This window comes from Capricornis sumatraensis, chromosome 8 (assembly GCF_032405125.1).
Source record: "Capricornis sumatraensis isolate serow.1 chromosome 8, serow.2, whole genome shotgun sequence".
NCBI lineage: Eukaryota > Metazoa > Chordata > Mammalia > Artiodactyla > Bovidae > Capricornis > Capricornis sumatraensis.
In genome coordinates, this window is record NC_091076.1 from 39,019,701 (window position 1) to 39,041,685 (window position 21,985).

Genomic DNA, 21,985 nt, shown 5'->3' on the forward strand with positions numbered 1-21,985 from the left:
TCCTTCAGATATATGCCCATGAGTGGGATGACTGGATCATATGGTGGCTCTGTTTTTACTTTTGTAAGGAATCTCCATACATTTCTCCATAGTGATTGTGCCAATTTACATTCCCACCAACAGTATAAGAGAGATCCCTTTTCTCCTCATGCTCTCCAGCATTTATTATTTATAGGCTTTTTGATGAAGGCCATACTGACTGGTGTGGGGTGATACCTCATTTTAGTTTTAGTTTACCTTTTTCCATTAGTAATGTTGAGTATCTTTTCAGGTGCCTTTTAGCCATCTATATGTCTTCTTTGGAGAAAAGTCTATGTAGATCTTTTGCTCATTTTTTGATTGGGTTGTTTTTTTGATATTTAGTTGCATGAGCAGTTTGTCTATTTTGGAGATTGATGCCTTTTTTATTGTTTCATGGTCTCCTGTGCCATGCAAAAGCTTTTAAGTTTAATTAGATCCCATTAGTTTATGTTTTGTTTTTAACTGTTTAAATAATTGTATTTTTTAAATGACAGTTAAGACTTAGTTGCATTTCTAGTTCGTTTCTTTCTTTTTTTTATATATCTTCTTTCTTTATTTATTTTTTAAAATTTTTTTTTAACTTTTTATTTTTACTTTATTTTACTTTACAATACTGTATTGGTTTTGCCATACATTGACATGAATCCACCACGGGTGTACATGCGATCCCAAACATGAACCCCCCTCCCACCTCCCTCCCCACAACAACCCTCCAGGTCATCCCCATGCACCAGCCCCAAGCATGCTGTATCCTGCATCGGACGTTTATGTTCTTTAGGAGGCAGGTTGAAAAAGATCTTGCTGTGATTGATGTCAGAGTATTCCGCCTATGTTTTCCTTTAAGAATTTCATAGTATCCAATAGTACATTTAGGTCTTTAGTCTATTTTGAGTTTATTTTTGTCTATAGTGTTAGAGAATGTTCTAATTTCATTCTTTTACATGTAGCTTTCCAGTATTCCCAGCACCACTTACTGAAGAAACTATCTTCCCCCTGGTACCCTCCGGCCATCTTCATCATAGATTAATTGCCCATAGGTGTGTGGGTTTATATCTATCTGTTCCATTGACCTATATTTTTGTTTTTGTGCAAGTACCATACATTTTTGATTACTGTAGCTTTGAAGGGTAGCCTGAAGTCAGGGAGCTTGATTCCCCCAACACTGTTCTCCTTCCTCCGGATTGCTTTGACTTTTCAGGGTGTTTTGTATTTCTACAAAAATTAAAACATTTTTCTGTTCTGGTAAAATGCCATTGGTAATTCAATAGGGATTGCATTTGATCAGTTGATTGCCTTGGGTGGTATAGTTATTTTGACAATATTGATTTTTTCAATATAAGAACATGATGTATCTTTCCATCTGTTTGTGTCATCTTTGATTTCTTTCATCATGTCTTACAGTTTGCAGAGTTGAGGTCTTTTGTCTCCTTTGCTGCTGCTGATGTTTAGTTGCTAAATTGTGTCTGATTCTTTGGTGACCCCATGGGCTGTAGCCCACTGGGCTCCTCTGTCCATGGGATCTCCCAGGCAAGAATACTGGACAGGGTTGCCATTTTCTTCTTCAGGAGATCTTCCCAACCCAGGGATTGAACCGTATCTCCTACATTGGCAGGCAGTTTCTTTACCACGAAGTCACCAGCAAAGTCCACATTTGACTCTTTAGGTAGGTTTATTTCTAGTTATTTCATTTTTTTTTGGATGTGTTTATAAATAAGATTATTTACTTAATTTTTCTCTCTGATCTTTCATTGTTAGTGTATGTGAATGCAAGACATTTCTGTGTATTAATTTTGTACCTTGCAACTTCCCTGAATTCACTGATGAACTCTATCTTTTCTGGTAAGGATTTTCTATGTATAGTATCTTATCATCTACAAACAGTGACAGTTTTACTTTTTCCTTTCCAATTTGGATTCCCTTTTGTTTTTATCCTCTCTCTGATTATCATAGTTAGGATTTCCAAAACTATGTCGAAAAAAAAAAAAACAGTGAGAGTGGAGGGCCTTTTCTTGTTCTTGACCTTAGAGGAAATGATTTTAGCTTTTCACTGTTGAGTATGATGTTTGTGGAGGATGTGCCATATATGGCCTTTCTTATGTTGAGGTAGGTTACCTCTATGCCCACTTTCCGGGGAGTATTTTTTTTTTTTTACCATAAATGAGTGTTAAATTTTGTCAAAAGCTTTTTCTATATCTATTGAGATGGTTATATAGCTTTCATTATCCAGTTTGTTGATGTGGTATATCACTGATTGTGGATGTTGAAATATCCTTGCATCCCTGGGATACTCCCACTTGATTATGTTGTATGATGTTCTTAACGTGTTGTTGGGTTTGATTTGCTAGTATTTGTTGAAGATTTTTGTGTCTATGTTCATCTGTGGTACTGGGCTCTATTTTTCTTGTTTTGGTGGTATCTTTGTCTGGTTTTGCTATCAGGGAAATGATGACCTCATAGAATGAGTCTGGTAGTGTTCCTTCCTCTGTAATTTTCTGAAGTAGTTTCATAAGGATAGGTGACAACTCTTTGTTAAATGTTTGATAAATTCCCCTAGGAAGCCGTTTAGTTCTGGACTGTTGTTGTTGGAATTTTTTAAATCATGGTTTCAACATCAGTACTTGTGAGTGGTTTGTTCATATTCTCTATTTATTCCTGTTTCAGTCTTAAAGATTGTACCTATTTGTCCATTTTTATTATGTTGTCCATTTTATTGACATACAGTTGCTTGTTGTAGTTTCTTATGATGCTTTGCGTTTCTGTGGTGTTCACTGTAACCTCTCCTATTTCATTTTTAATTTTATTGATTTGGAGTTTTCCCCTATTTTCCTTGAAGATTCTGGTTGTCAATTTCATTTATCTTTTCATACAACCTGCTTTTAGTTTCATTGATTTTTTTTCTATTGCTTCTCTGTCTCTATTTCATTTATTTATGCTGTGATCTTTATGATTTCTTTCCTTCTACTGACTTTGAGTTTCATTAGTTCTTCTTTCTCTGGTTGTTTTAGTTGTAAGATCAGGTTGTTTATTTGAGATTTTTCTTGTTTCCTGAGGTAATACTGTATCGCTATAAACGTTCCCCTTAGAACTTCTTTTGCTGTGTCCCATAGGTTTTGGATCATGTTTTCACAATGATCAGGTATTTTATGTCCTCTCATTTCTTCAGTAATTTGTCTGTTGATTAATAGCATACTGTTTAGCTTCTATAGATTTATTTTTTACACATATTCTTTTAGTTGATTTCTAATCTCACAGCAAATGTGGTCAGAAAAAATGCTTGATATGATCTCAATTTGCTTAACTATAATGAAGTTTACTTTGTGGCCCGGCATGTGATTTATCCTGGAGAATGTTCCATGTGCACTTGGAACGAATGTGTATTCTTCTGGTTTTCGCATGTCCTATGAATGTCAGTTAAGCCCATCAGGTTGAATGCAGCATTTAACGCCTATGTTTCCTTACTGATTTTCTGTCTGAATAATCTGTTGATGAGAGTGGAATGTTAAGGTATCTCACTATTATTATGTTACTGTTGACTTCTCTTTTTATGACTGTTAGCATTGGCTTATATATTGAGGTGCTCCTATATTGGGTGCATATATAATTACAATTGCTGTATTTTCCTGTTGGACTGATCCCTCGATCCTTATGTAGTTCCCTCTTTGTCTCTTGTAACAGTCTTTATTTTAAAGCCTTCTTTGTCTGACATAAGTATTGTTTTCTTCTGATTCCCATTTGCATGGAATATCTTTTTCCATTACTCACTTTCAGTCTGTGTGTGTCCCTAGGTCTGAACTGGATATTTATACCAGCTTTTTCTTCTTTCTGTTCCACAGCAGTGATTTCTACCGATCTATCTGCCAGCTCAGTCTTTTGTTCCCCTGCTTCATTTATTCTTCTACTGATTCCTTCTAGTGTATTTTTCACTTGATTAATTGTATTGTTCATTTCTGTTTATTCCTTAAATCTTCTCTTTGTTAAACATTTCTTATATCTTCTTAGTCTGTGCCTTCATTCTTTTTCTTGAGAAGGCAATGGCACCCCACTCCAGTACTCTTGCCTGGCAAATCCCATAGACGGAGGAGCCTGGTAGGCTGCAGTCCATGGGGTCGCTAAGAGTCAGACATGACTGAGCGACTTCACTTTCACTTTTCACTTTCATGCATTGGAGAAGGAAATGGCAACCCACTCCAGTGTTCTTGCCTGGAGAATCCCAGGGATGGGGGAGCCTGGTGGGCTGCTGTCTATGGGGTCGCACAGACTCGGACACGACTGAAGTGACTTAGCAGCAGGATCATCTTTACTATCATTATTCCGAATTCTTTTTCAAGCAGACTGCCTAAATCAACCTCACTTAGTTGTTCTTCTGGGGTTTTATCTTGAAACATATTTCTCTGCCATGTCAGTTTTGTCTAAATTTCTGCATTTGTCATTTTCACTTCTCAGGCTCCAGGTTTGTAGCTCTTTTGCTTCTGCTGTTCACACCCTGGTGGTAGAGGATGGTTCAGGAACTTGTGCAGGCTTCTTGGTGGTAGGGACTAATGCTAGTCCACTGGTGGGTGGAGCTGGGTCTTATCCCTCTATTCAGTTCAGTCGCTCAGTCACGTCTGACTCTTTGCGATCCCATGAACTGCAGCACGCCAGGCCTCCCTGTCCATCACCAACTCCTGGAGTCTACCCAAACCCATGTCCATTGTGTCAGTGATACCATCCAACCATCTCATCCTCTGTTGTCCCCTTCTCCTCCAGCCCTCAATCTTTCCCAGCATCAGGATCTTTTCAAATGAGTTAGCTCTTCACATCAGGTGGCCAAAGTATTGGAGTTTCAGCTTCAGCATCAGTCCTTCCAATGAACACCCAGGACTGATCTCCTTTAGGATGGACTGGTTGGATCTCCTTGCAGTTCAAGGGACTCTCAAGAGTCTTCTCCAACAACACAGTTCAAAAGCATCAATTCTTCAGTACTCAGCTTTCTTTATAGGCCAACTCTCACATCCATACATGACTACTGGAAAAACCATAGCCTTCACTAGACAGACCTTCATTGGCCAAGTAATATCTCTGCTTTTAAATATGCTATCTAGGTTGGTCATAACTTTCCTTCCACGGAGTAAGCGTCTTTTAATTTCATGGCTGCAATCACTATCCACAGTGATTTTGGAGCCCAGAAAAATAAGGTCTGACACTGTTTCCCCATCTATTTCCCATAAAGTGATAGGACCAGATGCCATGATCTTTGATTTCTGAATGTTGAGCTTTAAGCCAACTTCTTCACTCTCCTCTTTCACTTTCATCAAGAGGCTCTTTAGTTCTTCTTCACTTTCTGACATAAGGTTGGTGTCATATGTATATCCCTCTATTGGGAAGAGTCATGTAAAGAGGTATGTTTAGAGATGGCTGTGCACTCAGGATGACTTTAAGCAGCCTATCTGATAATGGACTGCAGCACACTAGGCCTCTCTGTCCCTCACCATCTCCTGCAGTTTGCCCAAGTTCATGTCCACTGAATAAGTGATATCATCCAACCATCTCATCATGTGTGGCCTCCTCTTCTTGCTGTCCTCAATATTTGCTACCATCAAGGTCTTTGCCAATGAGTCAGCTCTTCACATCAGGTGGCCAAAGTATTGGAATTTCAGCTTCAGCTTCAATGTCAGTACTTCCAATGAGTATTCAGTGTTGATTTCCTTTACAATTCAGTTCAGTTGCTCAGTCATGTCTGACTCTTTTGCGACCCCATGGACTGTAGCATGCCAGGCTTCCCTGTCTATCATCAACTCCTGGAGCTTGCTCAAACTCATGTCCATCAAGTCGGTGATGCTATCCAACCATTTCATTCTCTGTTGTCCCCTTTTCCTCCTGTCTTCAATCTTTCCCAGCATCAGAGACTTTTTCAATGAGTCAGTTCTTCACATCAGGTGGCCAAAGTATTGGAGTTTCAGCCTCAGCATCAGTCCTTCCAATGAATATTCAGGACTAATTTCCTTTAGGATTGACTGGGTGGATCTCCTTGCAGTCCAAGGTACTCTCAAGAGTCTTCTCCAACAACCCAGTTCAAAAACATCAATTTTTTGGTGCTCAGCTTTCTTTACAGTCCAACTCTAACATCCATACATGACTATTGGAAAAACCATAGCTTTGACTAGCTGAACCTTTGTTGGCAAGTAATGTCCTTTGCTTTTTAATATGCTGTCTAGGTTTGTCATAAATTTTCTTCCAAGGAGCAAACATCTTTTAATATTATGGCTGCAGTCACCATCTGCAGTTATTTTGGAACACCCCAAAATAAAATCTGTCACTGTTTCCATTGTTTCTCCATCTATTTGACATGAAGTGATTGGACAGGATGCCACGTTCTTAGTTTTTTGAATGTTGAGTTTTAAGCCAGCTTTTTCACTCTCCTCTTTTACTTTCATGAAGAGGCTCTTTAGTTTTTCTTCACTTTCTGCCATAAGGATGGTGTCATCTGCATATATGAAGTTACTGATATTTCTCCCGGCAATCTTGATTCCATAGCTTGTGTTTCATCCAGTCCAACGTTTCTCATGATGTACTCTGCATATAACTTAAATAACCAGGGTAACAATATACAGCCTTGACGTACTCCTTTTCCAATTTGGAACCAGTACATAGTTCCATGTCTGTTTCTAGCTGTTGCTTCTTGACCTGCATACAGATTTCTTAGGAGGCAGGTCAGGTGGTCTAGTATTCCCACCTGCTTCAGAATTTTCCACAGTTTGTTGTGATCCACACAGTCAAAGGTTTTGGCATAGTCAGTAAAGCAGAAGTAGATGTTTTTCTAGAAATCTCTTGTTTTTTTTTTGGATGATCCAAAAGATGTTGGTGATTTGATCTCTGGTTTCTCTGCCTTTTCTAAATCCACCTTGAACATCTGGAAGTTCACGGTTCATGTACTGTTGAAGCCTGGCTTGGAGAATTTTGAGCATTACTATGCTAGTGTGTGAGATAAGTGCAATTATGTGGTAGCTTGAACTTTCTTTGGGATTGGAATAAAAACTGACCTTTTCCAGTCCTGTGGCCACTGCTGAGTTTTCCAAATTTGCTGGCATATTAAGTGTAGCACTTTCACAACATCATCTTTTAGGGTTTGAAATAGCTCAACTGGAATTCCATCGCCTCCACTAGCTTTATTCATAGTGATACTTCCTAAGGCCACTTGACTTCATATTCCAGGATATCTGGCTCTAGGTGAGTGATAACACCATTGTGGTTGTCGGGGTCATGAAGATATTTTTTATATAGTTCTTCTGTGTATTCTTGCCACTTCTTCTTAATATATCCTCTGCTTCTCTTAGGTCCATACCACTTCTGTTCTTTATTGTGCCCATCTTTGCATGAAATGTTCCCTTGGTGTCTTGAATTTTCTTGAAGAGATCTCTGCTCTTTCTGATTCTATTGTTTTCCTCTTTCTTTGCATTGATGACTGCGGAAGGCATTCTTAGCCCTCCTTGCTATTCTTTGGAACTCTGCATTCAGAAGGGTATATGTTTCCTTTTCTCCTTTGCCTTTAGCTTCTCTTCTTTTCTTAGCTATTTGTAAGGCCTCCTTAGACAACTATTTTGCCTTTTTGCATTTCTTTTTCTTGGGGATGGTATTGATCACTACCTCCTGTAAAATGTCATGACTGGTTTAATCTCATTGCTGTCCATGGGACTCTAAGAGTCTTTCCTAGCACCACAGTTCAAAACCATCAATCCTTCAGGCTGTTGGATGGGGCCAAATCTTGGTGCCAAACAGCAACCTCTAGCAGAGCACAGGGTAGTGAATATAGGCTGGGACCTTTGCTACCACTGCTCTTCTCACAGTGAGTCACAGCAGAATGCCACCTTCCCAGGAGACTTCCAAGATCCCCAGGTAGGTCTGGCCCATACTTTACCAGGGTCACTGCTTTGCCCTAGGTCCCAGTGGTCAGGAAACATTGTGTATGCCCTCTAAGAGTGTAGTCTCTGTTTTCCCTAGACCTGTGTAGCTCCTGCACTTGAGTCCCATTGGCCTCCAAAGTCAAATGCTCTGGGGTCTCCTCTTCCTGATGACAGACCCCAGGCTGGGGAGCCTGACACAGAGCTCAGAACTTTCAATCCTATGTGAGAACCTCTGTGGTATATATTTTCCAGTTTGTGGTTTGCCACCTAGCAGTTATGGGATTTGATTACATTGTAAAAGTGACCATCGTACTGTCTTATTGGATGTACAATATCTTTGGATATAGAATCTATGGATGCAGAATATCGTTTTCAGATGTTTCAGTCTTTTTTTGCAGATGGTTGTTCAGCAGTTAGTTGTGATTCTGATGTTTCCATGAGCAGAGCTCAGCTCAAGTCCTTCTACCCCACCATCTTGCATCTTGTCCCCTCCCTCCTCCAGTGCTCTCATTTGACAACTCTGTCAGGGGTTCTCAATCTGGGCTGCACACAGGAATCACATGGAAAGGTTTTCAATATTCCAGTGTTGATGCCCAGGTTACAGTCAGGCCCAATAAGGACTCTCTGTTACTGGAATTCAGGCATCAGTATATTTAAAGCACACAAAGGGATAAAATGTCCAGTTAAAATTCAGAACCACTGCTTCAGGGGATCAGGAAAAGTATTAGCAATTTGTGTTAAAGCAACAAACACATAAAAATTCCCTGAAATTGTCTTTAAAGAGATACTGATTATGATGGGCTATCATTTATTGCTCCTCTTAGCACACTGCTTGACCTATCTGGCTTTTTTATCTCCCGACTATATTTCCTTCATGTAAAACCTCATTAGACTGCTATTCTTTGAGTTCGATGCTCCTGAGTTCCCAAAATAAAACGCCTCTGGGCAAAACATCATTTGGATCACTTGATGGAAATCAGAATAATCAAAACATATTGCTATTAAAGCTGCTTGTGAAGCAGCAACTATGCTTTTTCACCAAGGATAAAGCTCAGGAAAGTTCGCCTTGCTAATCACATATTCAAACAAATCTGGAACTCCTAAGTGACCATTGACAAGAAATAATTTAGGCTGAGATATGATACACTGAGGAAAGAGAAGACACATGGGGAAGTCAACCATTGAAAACCGTGTAGAAGGCTTTTGGCAAGTATCCATGTACGACAAGGCCACTTTGCCTTAGATTCTGTGGTTATAGACATAGGAAACTGAATCAGTTGCATCTTTTAAAAACCAAGTCTTCGAAAAAGGATTTGGCTTAAAATGTTATTCACTTTAAAGATGGATTTCTGCTACAAAAAATCATAGATCAGAGGTAACTGACTACCCTGCACTAGGTTCAGTATTAAGTGCTTCATATTCATTACTTCATTTAATGAATATGAAGGCAGGTGATGTTATCCCATTTTATAGATGAGGCAACTAAGGTGCAGAACTTTTATGTAACTTGCCCAGTGTTATAGGACTAGCAGTTAAGTCCAAGAAAGACACGAGTTTATACCTGCCAGAAAAGACAGTCAAAGTAATCTCCACTGACAGTATTATAGAGTTCTCAGAAAAACAACTAGCTACTAAGAAAAAGACTTTTTTTTTTATAAAAAGGGATGAACCAAAGATATATAGACATCAACAGAAAGAAGATCTGCAAAAATTCAAATAATGATGTGTGGGCACGAAAATCATGATTTATATTAGAATAGTCACAATAGAAACATTGGATTTGTCTAACTTCCCGAAGAACAAATACCTGTAGTCACCCTTGAAGAACTACTTTGTGAACAGTGACAGTGCAGTAAAGTCCATTTAAAAGTCCAGTGAAATTTAACAAGGGAAAGGCAAGGTTATAAACTACTCTAAGCATCACATAAAATTCCTGAAGCCCCAGTAAATAATCTTTTAGTATTTCTGCTTTCTTTTTTTTTTTTGAGACAAATTTGAAGTAGGGGTTTCTAATTTAATTGCAATGATAATGTGCTTAAAATTGAAGGAAAATGCTATAAAGATTTTAATCCATTTCTTTTTATTACTCTGCTATCATGTCCTTTACTGATTTTGCTTTTTACTCAACCATCACTCTTTTCTCTTTCTTCTATTTGAGCTCACCCAACTAACTGTGATCTCCTTTATCATATATGACTGCCTCTATTTTTATTTCAAAACTGCACATGAAGAAAAAAAGTATTTTAAAAGCATTTACTTTGAAAGTAATTTTTATGAACAAGCATGTTAAACTTTTGCAAATTAAGCTGATAAATTGGGCACCCCACTCTTAGATGGCAGCAAGCATCTCAATCCACATGGTCATGTGGTTCAAATGAGAGCACATACATTTTCCTGGCAAGTTACATTTTTAGATTAAAAAATGTATTCTCTATCAGAACATCTAAATTTGAATAATATAGCTGAATACAATAGTAACTAATTCAACTTTAATTGAAATCCTACTCTATGCATGGACTTGAGTTTAGATAGTCCCTGGAATTTAAAGATAAGCTAAATATTTGGGGGCAATATTGAATGATGATTATTAAACAAGGAAGAATGTTGTAAATAGTATTCTGCACAATAACAATGGTCATCATTTGTTGAATATTTATTATGAGCAGGCAATATATAATTGTTGTTTCTAATGCTTCCAACCAGTGACTGCTATAGTTTTTTATTGAGTTTTTCTGTCTATAAAATGTGTGTGAGCATGTATTTTATATGCACTAGAGTATATATCTGCACAAATGTGATAAAACATATTTATTATAAAGTGTATGCAAATGTTGATATTAGAAATGATGAGAAAACATAAAGAAAAAGCATCTGGTACTTTATAGATCATCTTTAGCATTTCCTGGGAGAAAGCTCTCATACTGGAAAAGATAACTAATTATGCTGTGTGGCAGAGACCATTGGTAGCCCCAACTATTTAGTGTCCTTTCCTTCCATAGGATGGGATCTTCAAATTTTATCTGGGCCCATGTCAGCTCAGAATGAAGATTATATACATTTGGCCATCCATTGCAGCTAGGTGTGGCTTTATGCCTAAGTTCTAATCCTTGAGATAGAATGGGAAATTGTATTTCTAGCTTCTCAGGGGTGCTTTCAAAGGGAGGAGCCCACCTGCTTCTTGCTATGTCATCATGGAGGCTACATGCACAAAGGCAACACACAAGGATGGCAGAGCAAGTAGATAAGGTGCTTAGGTCCACGTAAGACCTTGTAGAGCAATTCAGATTTTCCAGTTCTGGAAACTCACTCATGGACTATCATAGGTAGGAAAAATACATTTCTGTCTTGCAAGAGCACTGTTATTTCGGTCTCTGCAAAATATATATGAAAATATATACTAAATAATACATCATGCAAGACAGTTACTACTCCTTCTACTTGAGGGAAAAGATGAGGGAAAAGTATCAGAGAAGTCAGTTGTCCAAGGTTAGCCAGCTAATGTGTGGTAGGATCAAAGGAGCCCAGTGTCCATCCTCTTTCCACTAAAGGAGGAAGCCTCCTGTGAGAAAACACTATAAAATCAAGGAGGAAGAAGACATTAATTGTGCCTAGAAGGACTGATGAGGGCTTCCTGACAGAGGTGATAATTTAATGGGATCTTAATATATGGACATGGAGGATAAGGCTTTCTAGGCTAATGGAACAAAGCCAAAAACAGCAGGGTGATAAGGAAGCATAGAAAAGGCTCAGGAAAAGCTTGTGACTCATTTTTCGTAAGTAATCACTATTGCTTCTTGGCTTCATTTATTTAATATATATTTCAGAGTACCAACTACAAAAGTAGGCACAGAACAAGAGGTACAACAGTGAAAAAAAAGATATCTACAAATTCTCAAACACATGCAAAGATGAAACTACTGGACCACAGAAAGGTCTAAATCTCATATCAAGCAAACAAGGTCTTCTTAATCAGACTCAGCTTTACCCTTCCAGCCTCATGCTACACTGCTGCTCTAAGCTTCAGCCACACAGAAGTCAGGACATATGAGTTTCCAGATGTATGATCTTTGCCCATTCTGTTTCCTCTCCCTAAAATGTATTTTCTTTACTTTGCCTGGGTACCTCTTACTCTTCAGAGAGCCAGCTAAAATTCTACCTTTCCCTGACTTCCTCAAATGAGATGGCTCTTGATAGCCTGTTCCCTTAAAGCAGTTTCCAAACATCTTGGTTCATTCATTTATTCAGCCAGCCAATCCAGCAAAAATATGCCAGTTTATAGAGGTACAATGGTGGGAAAGATGAAGCAAATTTTCCCTATGTGCTTGAGGTGTTTATATTCTAGGAAGAAGTATCAGTCATTAGAGAACAGTTTTAAGGTGTGTGTATGTGTGCACATGCTTAGCCACTCAGTTATGTCTGAGTTATAAGGTAGCATGAGAAATTCGGTGGCTTCCCAGGTGGTGCTAGTGGTAAAGACCCCACCTACCAATTTAGAAGACCTAACAGACATGGGTTCCATCCCTGGGTTGGGAAGATTCCCATGCAGGGGGGCATAGCAACCCACTCCAGTATTCTTGTCTAGAGAATCCCATGGACACAGGAGCCTGGCAGGCTATAGCTCACAGGGCCAGAAAGATTTGGATACAACTGAAGTGACTTAACACAAACACATGATAAATTCTATGAAGCGAAAGCAGAATCTGAAGTAGAAGCATCTATGCCTAACCTTAGCTTCTCTGAAAAAGCATTATTTAAAGCTGAATTCTTTTGGATGAGTTAGAATGAACCACACTGTCACTATGCATTATCTGTTAGATTCCTTCCAATAGACCATGAGAGACCATGCTTTTTAAAAGCATCCTATATGATTAAAGAAACAACACAAGGACTAATTGCTGGCTCAAATTAATTCTAAGTGTGTCACACTGTACTGTAGGGAGTCGCTATGGCTTTATTTCATGCTTCTTGTATGCATTATTTCCTCCCCTACCCTTCACCCCTTCTTCAGTCTACCATGCAGACACTTCTTCAGGTGTCTGCTAGCATCTCTCAAATTTTAGGAGGCATAAGAATCACCTGGGATGCTTGTAAAAACATGTAGACTCCTTGGCCCTTACCTCAGAGATTCTGATTCTTTAGGTCCAAGGTGGGGCTGGAGATTGTGTAATTCTAGTAATCGGCCTGGGAAAATCTGAGGCTACCAGCTCAGAGACTGCCTTTTGAGTAGCAATGTCATAGAGAAACTACACAAATCCTCCCCAGCACTTTCTATGTTGATCTTGACCTGCTCTGCCAGGCTGAGCTCCCTGGAGCAACAGTGGCTTATCTGCCTAGGTATGTGCGGCATGTACCTTCAGAGTGACTCACGTCCATCCTCACATGCTTCCCTTGGCCAACTGTCACTTTCTCTCCGTTTCCCACCTTAGGTCTGATATGACAAGCCCACGTGCAGGGAGTGAGGGGTATGTTGATGAACAGTTCTGAGTAGAGTGGCCAGCAAAGTGCCCTCTATAAGGGAACCACAAGGAAAAAAGATTGAAGTCGATTTCTGAATGGATAAGTAGACCAGCTGTCTTCTACCTATTTCTTGATTTTTTTTAAAAAGGAATTATTCCAATTTATATGGGAGTTTTACAATTTCATGGAAAGAAAATTATAGGAGAATCAGTGAACTTTTAAGAAAACTTTCAGTATTGCTTGCATTTACCTCCATGTTGTCATGTAAAAGAACCTTCAAATTTACAAACATTTAAGGGCCATGAAGACAGGGACAATGTCTTCCATGTGAACATACCCCACAATTTCCTAGGAGAGCGATGATTAATTAGATGATTTTAACCACAGAGATGTTATGGGGAGGGAGGTGGGAGGGGGGTTCATGTTTGGGAACACATGTAAGAATTAAAGATTTTAAAATTAAATTAAAATAATTAATTAAATTGAAAAAAAAATAAAATAAGATAAAATACTCAAGTCTAAGAAGATGGAGATGAAACCAACTCATAAAAGTTGGGAGAGTAATTATATCATTCATTATATATATATATATATAAAACACCTAGAATAAAGTGTCCCTTCAATAAATATTAGTGTCTTCCTCTCTATTTCTTTCTTAATATCTAGAAGAGCTCTGTCCAATAGAACTTTCTGGAATGATGACTATATTCTATATCCACACTGTTGAATATGGTACTCACCATGTTGGCTACTGAGCACTTCAAATGTGGCTAGTAAGACTGAAGAACTTAATTTTAAATTTTATATTATGTTAATAAATTTAAATAACCACACAAGGCTTATAGCTACTGTCTTGGAGAGAACAGGTCTAGAAGCTTGGCCCCTAAATATGTCTCTATCAGTTGAACTGATTCTTTTTCCTATGGATACACTTCCTATGCATATGCTTAAGGTGAACAAGTGAAAAGGGCAGTTGCCCCAAGTGCAGATCAAAATGTGTGAGGAAAGAACAAAGACAGCTGGATCCAAATCAAGAAAGGAAGTTTCTGCCATACTGACTAGCTTCTCAAACTTTACTATGCATATCAATCACTGGAATTCTTCTTGAAAACACAGATTTAATAAGTCTTCAGTGGGAACTTAAGATTCTGTGCTCATAAGCTTCCAGCTAATAATGATGCTGCTAGTCAATGGGTCTCATTTCAAACAGCAAAGATCTAGATGGAGGTAGGCCATGGACCTATCTAAATGCAATTGCCCCTACTACTAAACCAGCTATTTCTTGTCTCAGGAGCTCCAGGTTAAGTCAAAGGCATGCTTTGTTTTATCAAAGGGACCCCTCCAACTAGTCTTACAATGAACAATTATTAAGCATCTTCTATATCCTAGGAAGAATAATAATAACTTCTGAAAGGCACATTAGTTCAGTTACTCAGTTGTGTCTGACTCTTTGCAACCCCATGAATCGCAGCACGTCAGGCCTCCCTGTCTATCACCAAATTCTGGAGTTCACTCAGAATCACATCCATCAGGTCAGTGATGCTATCCAGCCATCTCATCCTCTGTTGTCCCCTTCTCCTCCTGCCCCCAATCCCTCCCAGCATCAGAATCTTTTCCAATGAGTCAACTCTTCGCATGAGGTGGCCAAAGTACTGGAGTTTCAGCTTTAGCATCATTCCCTCCAAAGAAATCCCAGGGCTGAGCTCCTTCAGAATGGACTGGTTGGATCTCCTTGCAGTCCAAGGGACTCTCAAGAGTCTTCTCCAACACCACACTTCAAAAGCATCAATTCTCTGGTGCTCAGCCTTCTTCACAGTCCAACTCTTACATCCATACGTGACTACTGGAAAAACCATAGCCTTGACTAGACGGACCTTAGTCGGCAAAGTAATGTCTCTGCTTTTCAATATGCTATCTACTTTTCTTGCAAGGAGTAAGTGTCTTTTAATTTCATGGCTGCAGTCACCATCTGCAGTGATTTTGGAGCCCCCAAAATAATATCTGACACTGTTTCCACTGTATGGCATGATCTTCATTTTCTGAAATGTTGAGCTTTAAGCCAACTTTTTCACTCTCCACTTTCACTTTCATCAAGAGGCTTTTCAGTTCCTCTTCACTTTCTGCCATAGGGGTGGTGTCATCTGCATATATGAGGTTATTGATATTTCTCCCAGCAATCTTGATTCCAGCTTGTGTTTCTTCCAGTCCAGCGTTTCTCATGATGTACTCTGCATAGAAGTTAAATAAACAGGGTGACAATATACAGCCTTGACGTACTCCTTTTCCTATCTGGAACCAGTCTGTTGTTCCATGTCCAGTTCTAACTGTTGCTTCCTGACCTGCATACAGGTTTCTCAAGAGGCACGTCAGGTGGTCTGGTATTCTCATCTCTTTCAGAATTTTCCAGTTTCTTGTGATCCACACAGTCAAAGGCTTTGGCATAGTCAATAAAGCAGAAATAGATGTTTTTCTGGAACTCTCTTGCTTTTTCCATGATCCAGCGGATGTTGGCAAGGCACATATTATTATTCTAATTTAACAAATAATAAAAGAGTGGTTTTGATGCATAATTTGATTTAACCAAAACTTAGGCAAGTACTAACTAGCAGACAGAGGTGGGCTGAGAACCCAGTTGCTTCTGAATTCAAAGCCTAGTCTCTCTCATTAGACTCGTTACACCAAGTGTGATGCAAAGGATGATGCATAATTGAACATCAGCTTCACCTGGAAGCTTATTAGAAACGAAGACTCTCAGGCTCCATTTCCAAACCTACTAAATCAGTATCTGCTTTTTATGATCTCTAGATTTTTACCTACATTAATATTTGAGAAATACTATGATATTCCATCTTTTGCCTTTTAGAGCAAAATAACGAATGGAAAGGGATTGGCTGAGTGGAGCAGTTGAGAAATGGATTTAGATTGGCTAGATTGGATGGTGGACCAAATATTGATAGCTTTGGGTCTATTGCTAAATTCCTATTGCCTGATGGGCATAGTTAAGCCAGTATGAAGCTGTTTTCTGGCAGATAAAGATTTTTCATTTCTAGATAATACTACAAATCCAGCAGATACAAATATCAACAACACAGTTTTAACAGTGTTCATGGGAAAAACCACAAAAAGAAACAAACTTATTTGCTGAAAACTAAATATACTAAATGGACTTCCCAGGTGGCTCAGTGGTAAAGAATCTGCCTGCCAATTCAGGAGACGTGGGTTTGATCCCTGTGTCGGGAAGATCCCCTAGAGAAGGAATTAGCAACCTACTCCAATATTCTTGCCTGCAAGAGGAGCCTGGTGGGTCGCAAGAGAGTCAAACCCAACTCAGAACATGCACTAAAATCATCAAATTCTTCCAAACTATTTCACCACTAGAATGGTTCAAAGAAACAAACAATTCTGCTTTCTCTCCATTCATGGATAATTCTGAAAAACCATCCAATTAAAAGTGAATAGTAGCCTAAATCACAAGGGTCTATTATTGTACAAAGTGACTCAAATAAATTTATGCCTAACTGGCCAGTTCTATGACTAAGCGCTTGGTCATCCCATCTCCACAATACAGCAACTTCCTCCTCAGAAGGCTCTTATTCTCGGTTTCCTGCCCCTGGGATCAATCAGAAATGCCATTTATTAACCTTGCTCAATAACACCTCCTAGTCTCCAGCCCATTCTTTGCCTCCCAACTGAACCTCACTGCTAATTTGATTGCTTCTCTATGTCCCTGAGTCCACGTTATCTTTTCTCTCATTCCCTTCTCTTCTCACCAACCTTCACTCACACTGCCAGCCTTTCTTTCATCTGTTTTATCCCCATTAAACTCCTCTATTGTCCTCTGCCCAAGAGTTATAGCTCTATCTGCACCCAGTGACCTTCCACATTTAAAGTGCTCTATAAAAATCTCACTGGGAATATTATAAGAATATTATGATGGTTTTTATATAGCTTTCATATAAATGATCTTCTTGGCAGTCAAATATCAATAGGATGGATGATACTACTAAGGACTCTCAACATTTTTGTAACCTCTTTCCTTCTCTCTCTCCCTCACTTTCCCGAAAGTGAAGACATAGTTCTGAAATTTCTGGAAGAAACTTCCTTGTCTCCAAGATTATTTCTATCTCTGGAAACAAAGTTTCAGACAACAAAGTGTCTCACAGGGAAGTAAAATCATCATACTGCTGATACTTCCTGGATGTTCCTTTTATTTTTCTATATTTTCCCTTAAACAACCTCAGTAATGTAGACAACCATTCCTTGTGTCAGTTGAATCAGGTCCCTTTGACATTTTAATCATTTATTCCTCCTAATAATTTTAAAGACCAAGATTCTTTCTTTTTTAACTTTTTTTTTTTTACAATGGGTCATATATACATTCTTAGCCATTTTATTTAAAGTTTTGGTGAAATTAAACAAGAAGTTAGTTTCCTGTTCAGCAAATATTCACTCTTTCCTCCACTTTGAACCTGGCAATATGACTTGCTTTAGCCACTAGGGTGTTAGCAGATATGATGTGAGCAGAGGCTATATCTGGCTTGTGTCTTGGGCATGTCCTCTTTCATCACAGTGAAAATAACATACTTTGGGTAGTAGTGTCCCACCCCCTGGGCCCCAGAATCAAATATGTGAAGCAGTAATACCCCAGCCAACCTGGCAATCTTCAGCCTGAAGCAGCTAGCTCAGCCAACCAGCAAACTCTTATGGAAGAAATAAATACTTACCGTTATACATCGCTGGTTTCGTGGTTGCTGGTTACACACCAAAAATTGACTGTTACGTGGAGTAACAGTAAATGGTAGACCAAACTCGACCATTTTCTAGTTGAGCTAGAATAACTATATCTGTAAGATGAGAGGTTTGCATCCATTGAAATCCAAGCTACTTAACAAGATTCAAAACTCATGCTTTTTGAGTTTACCACTTCCCACGGTATATTTCCAGAAAACAGGTCTAAATATAACCACTATGAAATGAACACTAAAGAGTGAGGGATTGGGGCAGGAAGGAATGGAGGGAAACAACATTCTAGAATCTCTCTAAATTTATTTTCCTAAAGCAGAAAGAAGGGTATTTGTTAGGATGGTGTTGATCTTAGAACTCAGGGACTCTGAGTTAAAGGAAGGGAAGAAGCATGGATATAGTCAGGAGAGGATGTTTCCATGCCAACCGGCTACAGAATACAGAGGGGAGAACATGCTACCTTTTCACCAAGTCAACCTCTGGGAGCTGGACTTCCAGGTAACACACAGGCTCTACTCACTCTGAACCTCTAAAAACAGAGTATTTTTCATACCTGTCATAAGACAATATTCGGTATATAGTGTGTGATGTGCTCAGTCAGTCGTCCCTGACTATTTTTCAACCCCATGGACTGCAGCCCTCCAGGCTCCCCTGCCTATGGAATTCTCCAGACAAGAATATTGGAGTGGGTTGCCAAGCCCTCCTTCAAGGGGATCTCCCCAAACCAGGAATCAAACCCATCTGTTACATCTTCTGCATTGGCAGGTGGGTTGTTTACCACTGAACCACCTGGGGAGCCCTTAATATATAACGGGGAAGCATAATGTGATTGAGTGAAACATGGAAACTACACAGTGCTGAAATGGGGATTTTCGCTTCTTGCTTTTCCTTCACTGATTTCAACTTTCATATAAGGGATTCCTGCTTATCTGTTCAGTTCAGTTCAGTTGCTCAGTCATGTCCGACTCTTTGCGAATCCATGAATCGCAGCACGCCAGGCCTCCCTTGTCCATCACCAACTCCCGGAGTTCACTCAGACTCACATCCATCAGGTCAGTGATGCCATCCAGCCATCTCATCCTCGGTTGTCCCCTTCTCCTGCCCTCAATCCCTCCCAGCATCAGAATCTTTTCCAATGAGTCAACTCTGCATGAGCTGGCCAAAGTACTGGAGTTTCAGCTTTAGCATCATTCCCTCCAAAGAACACCCAGGACTGATCTCCTTCAGAATGGACGGGTTGGTTCTCCTTGCAATCCAAACGACTCTCAAAGAGTCTTCTCCAATACCACAGTTCAAAAGCATCAATTCTCTGGTGCTCAGCTTTCTTCAGAGTCCAACTCTCACATCCATACATGACTACTGGAAAAACCATAGCCCTGACTAGACAGACCTTTGTTAGCAAAGTAATTTCTCTGCTTTTGAATGTGCTATCTAGGTTGGTCATAACTTTCCTTCCAAGGAGTAAGCATCTTTTAATTTCATGGCTGCAATCACCATCTGCAGTGATTTGGAGCCCCCCAAAAATAAAGTCTGACACTGTTTCCCCATCTATTTGCCATGAAGTGATGGGACCAGATGCCATGATCTTAGTTTTCTGAATGTTGAGTTTAAAGCCAACTTTTCCACTCCCCTCTTTCACTTTCATCAAGAGGCTTTTCAGTTCCTCTTCACTTTCTGCCATAAGGGTGGTGTCATCTGCATATCTGAGGTTATTGATATTTCTCCTGGCAATCTTCATTCCAGCTTGTGCTTCTTCCAGCCCACATTTCTCATGATGTACTCTGCATGTAAGTTAAATAAGCAGGGTGACAATATACAGCCTTGATGTACTTCTTTTCCTATTTGGAACAAGTCTGTTGTTCCATGTCCAGTTCTAATTGTTGCTTCCTGACCTGCATATAGGTTTCTCAAGAGGCAGGTCAGGTGGTCTGGTATTCCCATCTCTTTCAGAATTTTCCACAGTTTATTGTGATCCACACAGTCAAAGGCTTTGGCATAGTCAATAAAGCAGAAATAGATGTTTTTTTGGAACTCTCTTGGTTTTTCAATGATCCAGTGGATCTTGGCAATTTGATCTTCTGCCTTTTCTAAAACCAGCTTGAACATCTGGAAGTTCATGGTTCATGTCTTGTTGAAGCCTGGCTTGGAGAATTTTGAGCGTTACTTTACTAGTGTGTGAGATGAGTGCAATTGTGTGGTAGTTTGAGCATTCTTTGGCATTGCCTTTCTTTGGGATTGGAATGAAAACTGACCTTTTCCAGTCCTGTGGCCACTGCTGAGTTTTCCACTTTGCTGGCCTATTGAGTGCAGCACTTTCACAGCATCAATTTTCAGGATTTGAAATAGTTCAAATGGAATTCCATCATCTCCACTAGCTTTGTTTGTGGTGATGCTTTCTAAGGCCCACTTGACTTCACATTCCAGGATGTCTGGCTCTAGATGAGTGATCACAGCATCGTGATTATCTTGGTCTTGAAGATCTTTTTTGTACAGTTCTTCTGTGTATTCTTGCCACCTCTTAATGTCTTCTGCTTCTGTTAGGTCCATACCGTTTCTGTCCTTAATCAGCCCATCTTTGCATGAAATGTTCCCTTGGTATCTCTAATTTTCTTGAAGAGATATCTAGTCTTTCCCGTTCTGTGGTTTTCCTCTATTTCTTTGCACTGATCGCTGAAGAAGGCTTTCTTATCTCGTCTTGCGATTCTTTGGAACTCTGCATTCAGATGTTTATGTCTTTCCTTTTCTCCTTTGTCTGTACTATGCTTGTCTGTACTATGTCTCATTTAAGGTCCTAAACTGTCATGACCTCATACAACAATGATTTTATCTGAGACATTCTTGCATAAGAACTTCAGTGACCCCTTCACCACTGGCTTCATTCATGTAAAACCACTTACAGGGTTTTAATTTCCCTTAACTTACTTTCCTTAAAAAAAAAAAAATGCAGAAGTTCCTTTGAATATCTTTTGTAGCGTTACTAGACAGTTGCTTAAAACTTTTCTTTGGCCACAAATTTCCTCCTATTGTTTGACTGCTATTTGCATGTATGCCAGGGAGTCGTTTCTGCAAGAATTACATATTTCTAAAACCAAATTTGCTAACTGGCAAAATTAATACACTAACTTATAATGAAATTGTTTTTGTGGAGGACTTAGTTAAAATTTGTCATGTAGGTAATATTTTAAAGAAGGAAATATTCTTATGCAACATGACTGAAATGCTCTGGGGAACTCTGAAATTGTTTCTTCATTAAAAAGAACTGAAATTATGTGAACAACTAGAATGTGAGACAGAAAAGAGGAAAACAAAGCATAGAACACCAGGGAATGAGAAAGTAGACCTCAAAAGGAACAGTGATTTGTTCAAGGTCACTCAGTGAACGAGGAACAAAGAGGAGGGTTAGACCTATGTCAATCTCAATTTGTACTCAATCTGCCATTTTTCAATACACAATATATTTATAGTTGAGACTTGGGGAAAGATATTAATATTTAATGTTCTCTTGGAGTCTAGCATGTTACTTCATAAGTGTTTACTGAATAAAATAATAATAAACCCTCATTAACTGGAAGTTAACAAAGCATAATTTCACATACATAACCTCATTAAGATCCTCACCAACACCTCGGGGGTTGATATTGCAACTCCTATCTTATTGATCAATTTAGGTCCAGAAAGAGTAAATGAATAGCTCAACAACATATTGCCATGAGAACTTGGATAGTTTAGCCATATTTAGCAAAGTTCCCTAAAGATCCTACTCTTTAGGAAGCTCAAAGAGGGTTTGGATTATGTACAAAAATGTTGAAGATAATTTTTAAAAATCCCTTTGAGAAATTCAAAATCAGATATTAAAATTGATATTTAGAGTATGCATCTTGTGA

At 39.0% G+C, this 21,985-nt stretch overlaps 1 protein-coding gene across 11 annotated transcripts in view; it reads right to left on the bottom strand.

The window, feature by feature from the left end:
• Positions 1-21,985, bottom strand: part of DLG2 (discs large MAGUK scaffold protein 2) — a 1,427,929-nt gene that overhangs the window by 856,972 nt on the left and 548,972 nt on the right. The window lies entirely within an intron of this gene.